The sequence below is a fragment of the Pongo abelii genome, chromosome 12 (genome assembly GCF_028885655.2).
Source record: "Pongo abelii isolate AG06213 chromosome 12, NHGRI_mPonAbe1-v2.0_pri, whole genome shotgun sequence".
Classification (NCBI taxonomy): Eukaryota; Metazoa; Chordata; class Mammalia; order Primates; family Hominidae; genus Pongo; species Pongo abelii.
In genome coordinates this window covers 17,355,125-17,368,798 of record NC_071997.2, presented here as the reverse complement: position 1 = coordinate 17,368,798, position 13,674 = coordinate 17,355,125, and positions in this window count along the sequence as shown.

The following is a 13,674-nucleotide window of genomic DNA, read 5'->3' as shown; positions in this document are numbered from 1 at the left end:
CCTTTTCATTCCATTTCGCATTCCATTCCACGTTCCATTTCACATTCCATTTCACCTTCCATTCCATTCAATTCCCTTCCATTCCACATTAGATTCCCTTCCATTCCACTTTCCATTCCACTTTCCATTCCAGGTTACATTCCACTTTTCATTCTGTATTCCATTCCACGTTCCATTACTTTCTACTCTACCTTCTATTTCATTGCCTTCCACATTCTATTCCTTTCCGTTCCATTCCATTCCACATTCCATTCCACATTCCATTCCCTTTCATTACAGATTCCATTTCATTCCATTCCACGTTCCACTCCACGGTTCATTCAACGTTCCATTCCATTCCATTCCACGTTCCACTCCACGGTTCATTCCACGTTTCATTCCATTCCATTCCACATTCCATTCCACATTGCATTCCATTCCATTCCATATTCCATTCCACATGCCATATAATTCCATTTAAATATTCCATTCCATTCCATTCCACATTCCATTCCACATTCCATTCCATTCCATTCCACATTCCATTCTTCATTCCAATTCATTCCTTTCCCGTTTCCATTCCACGTTGCATTCCACATTCCATACCGCATTCCATTCCACATTTCATTCCATTCCATTCCACAATCCATTCAACAATCCATTCCATTACATTCCACATTCCATTCCAGATTACATTACACATTCCATTCCACATTCCATTCTATTCCATTCCACGTTCCATTCCACAATCAATTCCACGTTCCATTCCAATTTCCATTCCATTCCATTCCACGTTCCATTCCACTTTCCATTCCATTCCATTCCACGTTCCATTCCACATTCCATCCTACAATCCACTCCACGTTTCCTTCCGCATTCAATTCCATTCTATTCCACATTGCATTCCACATTCCATTCCATTCGACTCCTTTCCATTTTCCATTCCACATTCCACTCCATTCCATTGCACTTTCCATTCCACATTCCATTCCATTCCATTCAACATTCAATTACACATTCCTTTCCTAGTTCCATTCCACATTCTATTACACGTTCCATTCCATTCCATTCCACGTTCCATTCTACATTCCATTCCTCTTTCCATTCCACATTCCATTCCATTACCTTCCAGATTCCATTGTACTTTCCATTCCACGCTACATCACATTCCACATTTCTTTTCACATTCTATTCCATTGCATTCCTCATTCCATTCCATTCCATTCCACATTCCATTCCATATACCGTTCCATTCCTTTCCACATTCCTTTCCACATTCCATTCCACGTTCCATTCCTTTACAATCCATGATCCATTCCACGATCACTTCCATGTTCCATCCCATTTCATTACACGATCCATTCCACATTCCATTCCGTTCCATATCACTTTGCATTCCACTTTCCATTCCACATAACTTTCGGTTCCATTACATATTCAATTCCACACTCCATTCCACATTCCATTTCTCATTCCATTCCATTCTATTCAACATTCCGTTCCACATGCCATTCCACATTCCACTCCACATTCCATTCCTTTACATTTCACGTTACTTTTCACATTCCATTGCACATTCCATTCCATTCCTTTCCACAGTCCATTCCACACTCCATTACACAATCCATTCCACATACCATTCCATTCCTTTCCAAATTGCATTCCGCACTCCAGTACACATTCCTTTCCACATTCCATTCCATTCCATTCCACATTCCATTGAACATTCCATTCCATTCCATTCCACATTCAATTCTGTTCCATTCCATTCCATATTACATTCCATTCCATTCCATGCCACATTCCAGTCCTCATTCCATTGCATTCCACATTGCATTCCACATTCCATTCCACATTCCATTCCATTTCATTCCACATTTCATTCCATTCCATTCCACATTCAATTCCATTCCATTCCACATTACATTCCACTTTCCATTCCATTCCATTCCACATTCCATTCCACTTTCCATTCCATTCCCTTCCACATTGCAATCCACATTCCATTCCATTCCATTCCGCATTCCATTGCACATTCCATTCCAGTCCATTCCACATTCCATTCCATTCCATTCCACATTCCATTCCATTCCATTCCATTACAAATTTCAATCCACTTTCCATTCCATTCCATTCCATTCTGCATTCCATTGCACATTGCTTTCCATTCCATTCCACATTCCATTCCATTCCATTCCATTCCATTCCACATTCCATTTCACATTCCATTCCATTCCACATTGCATTCCATTCCATTCCACATTTCATTCCATTCCATTCCACATTCCATTCCATTCCGTTTCACATTCCATTCCCTTCCGTTCCACATTCAATTCCATTCCATTCCACATTCCAATCCAGTTGTCTTTCCATTCCATTCCACATTCCATTCCATTCCTTTCAATTCCACATTCCATTTCACATTCAAATCCTTTCTACTTTCCATTCCACATTCCATTCTATTTCATTCCACATTCCATTCCATTCAATTCCACATTGCATTCCATTCCATTCATTTGCACAGTGCATCCGTTTCCATTCCATGTGATTCAATTGCATTCCACATTCCGTTCCATTCAATTCCGCATTCTGTTGCATTCCATTCTGCATTTTCTTCCAATCCATTCCATTCCACATTCCAATACACATTCATTTCCATTCCATTCCACATTGCCTTCCACATTCCATTCCACATAGCCTTACATTCCATTCCAGATTGCATTCCACGATCCATTCCATTACACGTTCAATTTCACATTCCATTCCATTCCATTCCAGTCCGAGTTCCATTCCATTCCATTGAATTCCATATTCCGTTCCACATTCCATTCCATTCCATTACACATTGCATTCCATTCCATTCCACATTCCATTCCACTTTGCTTTCCAATCCATTCCACATTCCATTCCACATTCCATTCAATTATATTCCACCTTGCATTGCGTTCCATTCCACGTTCCATTCCACATTCCTATCTATTCCATTCCACATTCCATTCTATCTTCCTTTCCACAATCAATTCGAAGTTCCATTCCACTTCCCATTCCATTCCATTCCACGTTCCATTCCACATTCCATTGCACATTCCATTCCACGTTCCATTCCGCTTTCAATTTCACTCTATTCCACATTACATTCCATTGCATTCCACATACCATTCCACATTCCATTCCATTGCATTCCATTGAATTCCACGTTCCATTCCACATTCCATTCCATTCCATTGCACTTTCCATTCCACGTTCCATTCAACTTTCCATTCCACATTCCATTCCACATTCCATTCCACATTCCATTCCACATTCCATTCCATTCCATTCCAGATTCCATTGCACTTTCCATTCCATGTTACACTCCATTCCACATTCCATTGCACGTTTCTTTTCACATTCTATTCCATTGCATACCGCATTCCATTCCATTCCATTCCACATTCCATTCCATATTCTATTCCACTCCTTTCCACATTCCTTTCCACATTCCATTCCACGTTCCATTCCATTCCAATCCATGATCCATTCCACGTTCTCTTCCATGATCTGTCCCCTTTCATTCCATGATCCATTCAACATTCCATTCCATTCCATTTCACTTTGCATTCCACATTCCATTCCACATACCATTCCGTTCCATTACATATTCCATTCCACACTCCATTCCACATTCCATTCCACACTCCATTCCACATTCCATTCCTCATTCCATTAAATTCCATTCCACATTCCATTCTACATTCCATTCCACATTCCATTCCATTCCATTTCACTTTACTTTTCCCATTCCATTCCACATTCCATTCTTTCCTTTCCACATTCCATTCGACACTCCATTACACATTCAATTCCACCTTCTATTACATTCGTTTCCACATTGCACTCCACACTCCATTACACATTCCATTGCACATTCCATTCCATTCCATTCCACATTCCATTGCACATTCCTTTCCATTCAATTCCACATTCCATTCCATTCCATTCCACATTGCATTTCTCATTCAGTTCAATTCCACATTCCATTCCATTCCACATTTAATTCCATTCCATTCCTCATTTCATTCCATTCTATTCTACATTCCATTCCATTCCGTTCCACATTCAATTCCATTCCATTCCACATTCCATTCCTCATTCCATTCCATTACATTCCAATTTCCATTCAACGTTCCTTTCCACATTAAATTCCATTCCTTTACATTCCTTTCCATTCCTTTCCACTTTCCATTTCATTCCATTCCACATTTCATTCCACATTCCATTTCACATTCCTTTCCACATTCCATTTCACTTTGCATTCCATTCCATTGCACTTTCCATTCCATGATCCATTCAATTTCATTCCACATTACATTCCAGATTCCATTCCAGTTTCCTTTCCTTTCCATTCCACATTCCACACCACATTCCTTTCCATTCCATTCCACATTCCATTCAACATTCCATATCAAATTCCATTCTACATTCTATAACACGTTGCATTACATTCCATTCCACTTTCTAATCCATTCCATTCCACGTTGCGTTTCATTCCATTTCACATTGCATTCCACATTCCGTTTCACATTCCATTCCAAATTCCATTTCACATTCCATTTCACATTCCATTCCATTACATTGCATTACAATCCACATTCCATACCATTCCCTTACACATTCCAATCCTTTCCATTCCACCTTCCTTTCCATTACATTCCACATTCCTTTCCACATTCCATTCAACGTTCCATTCCATGCATTTCACATTCCATTCCATTCCATTCCACACTTCATTATATTCTTTTCCACACTGCATTCCATTCCATCCCACCTTCCATTCCATTCCATTCCGTTCCATTCCATTTCATTCCATTCCCCGTTCCATTCCATGATCCATTGTACGTTAATTTCCATTCCATTCCACGTTCCATTGCACATTACTTTCTACGATACATTACATTGAATTCCACATTCCATTCCATTGCATTCCACATTCAATTCCATTCCGTTCCACATTCCATTGCATTCCATTCCATATTCCATTCCATTCCATTCCACTTTCCACTCCATTCCATTCCGCAGTCCATTCCACATTCCATTCCAAATTACATTCTATTCCATACCACATTCCATTCCATTCCACTACTCGATCCGTTTTATTCCACATTCCATTCCACAATCCTTTCCATTCCATTCCATATTCCATTCCATTCCATTCCACATTCCATTCCACATTCAATTCAATTCCATGCCATTCCATTCCATTCCATTCCATTCCGCATTCCATTCCAATCTGTTACGTTCCGCATTCCATTCCACATTTCATTCCATTCCATTGCACATTCCACTCCATTCCATTCCACATTCCATTCCACATTCCATTCCATTCCATATTCCATTTTATTCCATTCCATTCCATTCCTTTCCATATTCCATTCCATTCAATTCCCCATTTCATTCCATTGCTTTGCATTCCTTTCCGCATTCCATTCCACATTGCATTCCATTCGATTCCAAATTCCATTCTATTCCATTCCGCATTCCATTCCATTGCATTCAACATTCCATTCTATTCCATTCCACTTTGCATTCCTTTCCTTTCCATTCCACATTTCATTCCATTCCTTGGCATTCCACATTCCATTCCATTCCATTCAACGTTGCAATCCATTCCATTCCACATTTCATTCCATTCCATTCCATTCCACATTCCTTTCCAATCCATTCCATATTCCTTTCGATTCCGTTCCAGATTCAATTCCATTCCATTCCATATTCCATTCAATTCCATTCCATTCCATTCCACATTCTATTGCTTTCCATTCCACATTCCATTCCATTCTGTTCCACATTGTATACCATTCCATTCCATTGCACATTGCATTCCATTCCTCTCAATTCCACATTCCATTCCACGTTCCATTACCTTCCATTCCACATTGAATTCCATTCCATTCCACTCAATTCCACATTCCATTCCAAGTTCAATTACATTCCATTCCACGTTCAATTACATTCCATTCGACATTCCATTCCATTCCATTCCATTCCACATTCCATTCCACATTCATTTCCATTCCATTCAACATTCTTTTCCACATTCCATTCCGCATTCATTTCCATTCCATTCAACAATCTTTTCCACATTTCATTGCATTCCATTCCAAATTCCATTCCACATTCCATTTCATTTCATTCCACATTCCATTGCATTCTTTTCCACATTTCATTCCATTTTATTCCGTTCCATTTAGAATTGAACTCCATTCCATTTCCAATTCCATTCCATTCCATTCCACATTCCATTCCATTCCACTCCCAATTCAATTACATTCCATTCCACGTTACATTGCATTCCGCAGTCCATTCCATTCCATTACACATTGCATTCCATTCCATTCCAAATTGCATTCCATTCCATTCCATTCCAACTTCCATTCCATTCCATTCCACATTCAATTCCATTCCATTACAAATTCCATTCCATTTTGTTCTGTTCCATATTCCAATCCATTCCATTCCACATTCTATTCCAATTCATTCCACATTCCATTCCATTCCATTCCACATTCCATTCCATTAAATTCCACATTCATTTCCATTCCAATGCATTCCATTCCACATTCCATTCCACTTTCCTTTCCATTCCATTCCACATTCCATTCCTTTCCATTTCACATTCCATTTAATTCAGTTCCACATTCCATTCTATTCAATTCCACATTGCATTCCATTCCATTCTTTTCCTCATTGCATTGCATTCCATTCCATCCATTTATTTTCCACATTCCACTCCATTACATTCCACTTTCCATTCCATTCCATTCCACATTGGATTCCATTCCATTCCATTCCACATTCCATTAAAAATACATTTCCATTCCATTCCACTTTCCATTCCATCAACCATTCCATTCCTTTCCACATTCCATTCCACATTCCATTCAATTCCATTCCACTCCATTCCTCATTCCATTGCACATTCCATTCCATTCCATTCCACATTTCATTCCATTCCATTCTATACCATTCCACAATCCATTCCACATTCCATTCCACATTCCGTTGCACATTCCATTCTATTCTATTCCACATTACTTTCCCTTCGATTCCATTCCAATTTCCATTCCACATTCCATTCCTTTCCATTCCATATTCCATTCAATTCTATTCCACATTCCATTCCATTCTGTATTCCATTCCATTCCCTTCCATTCCGTTCCACATTCCATTCGACATTCCATTCCATTAAATTCCGCATTGCATAGCACATTCCATTCCGCATCCCTTTCCATTAAATTCCATTAAACATTTCATTCCACATTCCGTTCCATTCCACATTCCATTCCGCTTTCCTTTCCATTCTGTTCCACATTTCATTCCATTACATTCCACGTTCCATTGCATTCCATTCCTCATTCCATTCCATTCCATTACACATTCTATCCATTCCATTCCACAATTAATTCCATTGCATTCCACGTTCCCTTGCATTCCGTTCCACATTCCTTTCCATTCCATTGCACATTCCTTTCCATTCCATTCCACATTCCATTCCACTTTCCATTCCGTTCCATTCCACTTTCCATTTCACGTTCCATTACATTCCATTCCGCAGTCCGTTGCACTTTCCGTACCATTCCATTCCATATACCATTCCACATTCCATTCCATTCCATTCCACATTGCATTCCATTCTATTCCACATTCCATTCCATTCCATTTTCCATTCCATTCCATTGTATTCCAAATTCCATTGCACGTTCCATTCCATTGCACTCCACATTCCATTCCATTCCTTTACACATTCCATTCTATTCCATTCCATTCCATTCCATTCTACGTTCCATTCCACGTTCCACTGCATGTTCCATTCCATTCCATTCCACATTCCGTTCCATGTTCCATTCCACTTTCCATTCCACGATCCATTCCTTTGAATTCCACATTCCATTCTCTTCCGTTCCACATTCTATTCCATTACATTCGAAATTCCATTCCTTTCCATTCCTTTCCATATTCAATTCCTTTCCATTACACATTCCATTCCATTCCATTCCATTTCATTTCAAATTCCATTGCGCATTCCATTCCTATCCATTCCACAATCCATTACACATTCCATTCAGTTCCATTCCACATTCCATTCCATTCCATTAAACATTTCATTCCATTACACTTAATTCCATTATTTTCCATTCCACATTCCATTCCATTCCATTCCACATTCCATTCCACTTTCCATTCCATTCCATTCCAAAGTACATACCATTCCATTCTATTCCACATACCATTCCTTTCCATTCCACATTCCATTCCATTTCGTTCCTTTCCATTTCATTCCACATTCCATTCCATTCCATATTCTATTCTATTCCTTTACATTCAATTCCAAATTCCATTCCACGTTCCATTCCATTGCATTGCACATTCCATTGCATTCCACTGCACATTCAATTCCATTCCATTCCACATTCCATTCCATTCCTTTCCATTCCATATTCCGTTTGATTCCATTCCATTCCAAATTCCATTGAATTCCATTTCATTCCATTTCACATTCCATTCCACATTCCATTCCATTCCATTCCACTTTCCATTCAATTCCATTACACATTCCATTCCATTCCATTCCACATTCCATTCTTTTCCATTCCACATTGTATTCCATTCCATTCCATTCCACATTTCATTACATTCCATTACATTCAACATTTCATTCCATTCCGTTCCACATTCAAATCCATTCCATTCCACACTCCATTCCATTCCATTCCGCATTCCACTCTATTCCATTCCAAATTCCATTCAACTTTCCATTCCATTGCATTCCACATTTCATTCTACATTCCGTTTCATTCCATTCCTCATTGCATTTCTCTCCATTCCATTCCATTCCATTCCAAATTCCATTCTATTCCATTCCACATTCCATTCCGCATTATATTCAATTCCATTCCGCATTCCGCATTCAATTACTTTCCATTCCGCATTCTATTACATTCCATTCTGCATCCCATTCCATTCTATTCCGTTCCAAACCATTGCACATTGAATTCCATTCCATTCCATTCCACATTCCTTTCTATTAAATTCCATTCCATTTCACTTTTCATTCCACATTCCATTCCAAACTATTCCACAATCCATTCGCCATTGCATTCCATTCCATTCCAATCCATTCCACAATCCATTCCACATTCTATTCCATTCTCTTCCACATTCCCATCCATTCCATTCCACATTGCATTCCATTCCATTCCACATTCCATTCCATGCCCTATTGCTTTCCATTCCATTCCATTCCATTACAAATTCCATTCCATTCCATTCACCATTCCATTCCAATTTGCATTCCATTCCATTCCACATTTCATTACACATTCCATTCCATTCCATTCCACATTCCATTCCACATTCCATTCCATTCCATTTCAAAATCCATTCCATTCCATTCCACATTCCATTCCATTCTAATCCACATTCCATTCCATTCCATTTCACGTACCATTGCATACTCTTCATTCCACGTTTCATTTCATTCCATTACACCTTCCATTCCACGTTCCATTCCATGTTCCATTCCACTTTCCCTTCCACGTTCCATTCCACGTTCCGTTTCACTTTCCATTCCACTTTCCATTCCACATTCCATTAAATTCCATTCCACATTCCATACCTTTCCATTCCACATTCCACTCCATTCATTCCACATTCCATTCCACATTCCATTCCATTCCATTCCACATTCCAATACCTTCCTTTCCACATTCCATTCTACACTCCATTCCATTCTATTTGACATTCTATTCTCTTCCATTCCACATTTCATTCTATTCCACATTCCATTTCATTCCATTCCATTCCACATTCCATTCCATTCCTTTCCACATTGCATGCCATTCCATTCCGCATTACGTTCCATTCAACTTTCATTTCCATTCCCTATTCCATTCCATTCACTTCCACATTTGATTACATTCCATTGCATTCCAGTTTCCATTCCAATCCATTCCACCTTCCATTCCATTCCATTCCACTTTCCTTTCCAAATTCCATTCCACATTCCATTCCATTCCATTCCACATTCCTTTCCATTCTAATTCACATTCCTTTCCTTTCCATTTCACATTCCATTCCACATTCCATTCAATTTCAATCAATTCCACACTACATTCCATTCCGTTCCACATCCCATTCCATTCCATTCCACAAACCATACCACATTCCATTCCATTCCATTCCATTCCACATTGCATACCACATTCCATTCTATTCCATTCCACATTCCATTCCATATTCCATTCCATTGCATTCCATATTCCATTCCATTCCATTCCACATTCCATTCCAATCCTTTCCACAATGCATTCCGCTCCATTCCATTCCACATTGCATTCCACATTCCATTCAGTTCCATTCCACAATGCATTCCATTTCATTCCACACTGCAATCCCTTCCGTTCCACATTCCATTCCACATTCCACTCCATTCCTGTCCACATTCCATTAGACATTCCATTGCAATCCATACCACATTGCTCTTCATTCCATTCCATTCTAGTTTCCAATCCAGTCCATTCCACTTTCCATTGCACTCCATTCCACATTCCATTCTATATTCCATTCTCTTCCATTCCACATTCCATTCAACTTTCCATTCCACGTTCCATTCCATTCTATTCCACATTTCATTCCACTTTCCATTCCATTCCATTAATCCTCTTTTCCACATTCCATTCCCCATTCCATTCCGCATTCCATTCAACATTCCATTCCACATTCCATTCAATTCGGTTCCACATTCCACTCCGTTCCATTCCTCATTCCACTCCATTCCTTTCCACATTCCATTCCGTATTCCACTCCATTCCATTCCACATTCCAGTGCCCATTCCATTATACATTCTATTGAACGTTCCATTTTGTTCCATTCCTCATTCCACTCCATTGTATTCCATTCAACATTCCATTGCATTGCATTCCACATTCCATTCCGTTGTATTCCACATTACATTCATTCCATTTAAAATTCCATTCCTTTCCATTCCGTTCCATTACACATTACATTCCATTCCATTCCACTTTCAATTGTATTCCTTTCCATTCTGCAAACCATTCCATTCCATTCCACATTCCATTCCATTCCAATCCATATCCATTCCACATTCCTTTCCATTCCATTCCACTTTCCATTCCATTCCATTCCAAGTTCCATTCAATTCCATTCGAAATTCCGTTTCATTCCATTTCACATTCCTTTCCGTTACCTTCCAGTCCACATTCCATTCCATTCCATTCCACATTCTATTCCATTCCATTCCACTTTTCATTTGATTTCATTCCATTCCACTCCGAATTGCATTCCATTCCATTCCATTCCACATTCCATTCCATTCTATAACACATTCATTTCAGTTCAATTAAATATTCCATTTCATTCCTTTCCATTGCATTTCATTCCACATTCCATTCCATTCCACATTCCATTTCACCTTTCATTCCATATTCCATTCCACATTCCATTCCTTTCTATTCCTCTTTCCACTCCATTCCATTCCATTCGATTCCACTTTCCTTTCCACTGCATTCCTCATTCCATTCCATCCCATTTCACATTCAAATCCATTTCATTCCACATTCCATTTCACATTCGATTCCATTCCATTCCACATTCAATTCCATTCCACTTTCCATTCCATTCAATTCCATTCCATTCCACTTTCCATTCCATTCCATTCCATTCCATTTCACTTTGCATTCCACATTCCATTCCTTTTCATTCCCCCTTCCATTGCACATTGCATTCCATTCCATTCAACTCTCCATTCCATTCCATTCCATATTCCATTCCACATTGCATTCCATTCCATCCCACATTCCTTTCCATTCCATTCAATTCCATTTCATTCCTTTCCGCATTCCATTCCATTGCATTCCATTCCACATTCCATTCCATTCCATTCCATTCCGTATTCCATTCCTTTCCTTTCCACATTCCGTTCCCCTCCATTCCACATTCAATTCCATTCCATTCCACATTCTATTCAAAATTCCATTCCACATTCCCATCCATTCCATTCCACTTTGCATTCTTTCCATTCCACTCCATTCCACATTCCATTCCATTCCAGTGTCGATTCTATTCCATTCCTCCTTCCATTGCACTCATCTCCACTTTCCATCCCATTCGTTTCCGTTCCATTCCATTCCACATTCCATTCCATGCAATTTCATTCCACAATCCATTCCATTCCATTACACATTCCATTCCATTCCATTCCACTTTCCATTCCATTTTGATTTCCATTCCATTCCACATTGCACTTCATTCCGTTCCAAATTCCATTGAATTCCATTTCAAATTCCATTACATTACATTTCACGTTCCATTACATTCCATTCCATTGCAGTCCACATTCCATTCCTTTCCATTGCACATTATGTTCCATTCCATTCCCCATTCCATTCCACACTCCACTTCACATTCCATTCTTCATTCCTTTCCACATTCCATTCCATTCCATTCCACATTCCACTCCATTCCAATCCATTCCATGCCACATTATATTCCATTCCATTATACCTTCCTTTCCATTCCATTCCATATTGCATTCCATTCCATTCCATGTTCCATTCCACGTTCCATTCCACTTTACCCTGCACGTTCCATTGCATTCCATTCCACATTCCATTCCAAGTTCCGCTCCACATTCTATTCCATTCCATTCCACATTCCATTCAATTCCATCCATTTCACATTCGATTCCATTCCGTTCCATTTCACATTCTCTTCCACATTCCATTCCATTCGATTCCACTTTCCTTTCCATTGCATTCCTCATTCCATTCCATTCCATTCCACATTCCATTCCATTCCATATTCCATTCCACTCCATTCCACATTCCATTTCTTTGCATTCCACATTCTATTGCATTCCATTCCATATTCCATTCCACGTTCCATTTCACGTTCCGTTACACGTTTCATTGTATGATCCATTCCACTTTCCATTCCGCAGTTCATTTCATTCCATTTGATATTCCATTCCACATTCTATTCCATTCCATTCCACATTCCATTCCACATTCCATCTCAAATTGCATTTCATTCCAATTCAAATTCCATTTCATTCCATTCCATTCTATTGCATTCCATTCCATATTCTATTCCATTCCATTCTACATTCCTTTCCATTCCTTTCCATTCCACGTTCCATTCCATTCCATTCCACGTTCCATTCCACGTTCCATTTCACTTTCCTTTCCACGTTCCATTCTGCACTCGATTGCATTCCATTCCAGATTATACTCCACTTTCCATTCCATTCCATTCCACATTCCATTCCACATTCATTCCACTCGATTCCACATTTCTTTCCACATTCCATTCCATTCCACACTACATTCCATTGCATTTCATTTCGCATTCCATTCCATTCCATTCCACATTCCTTTCCACATTCCATTGCAAATTTCATTCCATTGCATTCTGGATTAAGTTCCACATTCCATTCCTTTCCATTCCTCATTCCCTTCCTTTCCATTGCACATTCCATTTTATTCCATTCCACCTTGGATTCCATTCATTTCCATTTTCCATCCCACTTTCCATTCTACGTTCCTTTACACGTTTCATTCCACATTTCATTCCATTCCATTTCATATTCCATTCCACATTCCATTCCAAATTCCATTCCATTCCATTCCACTTTCCAT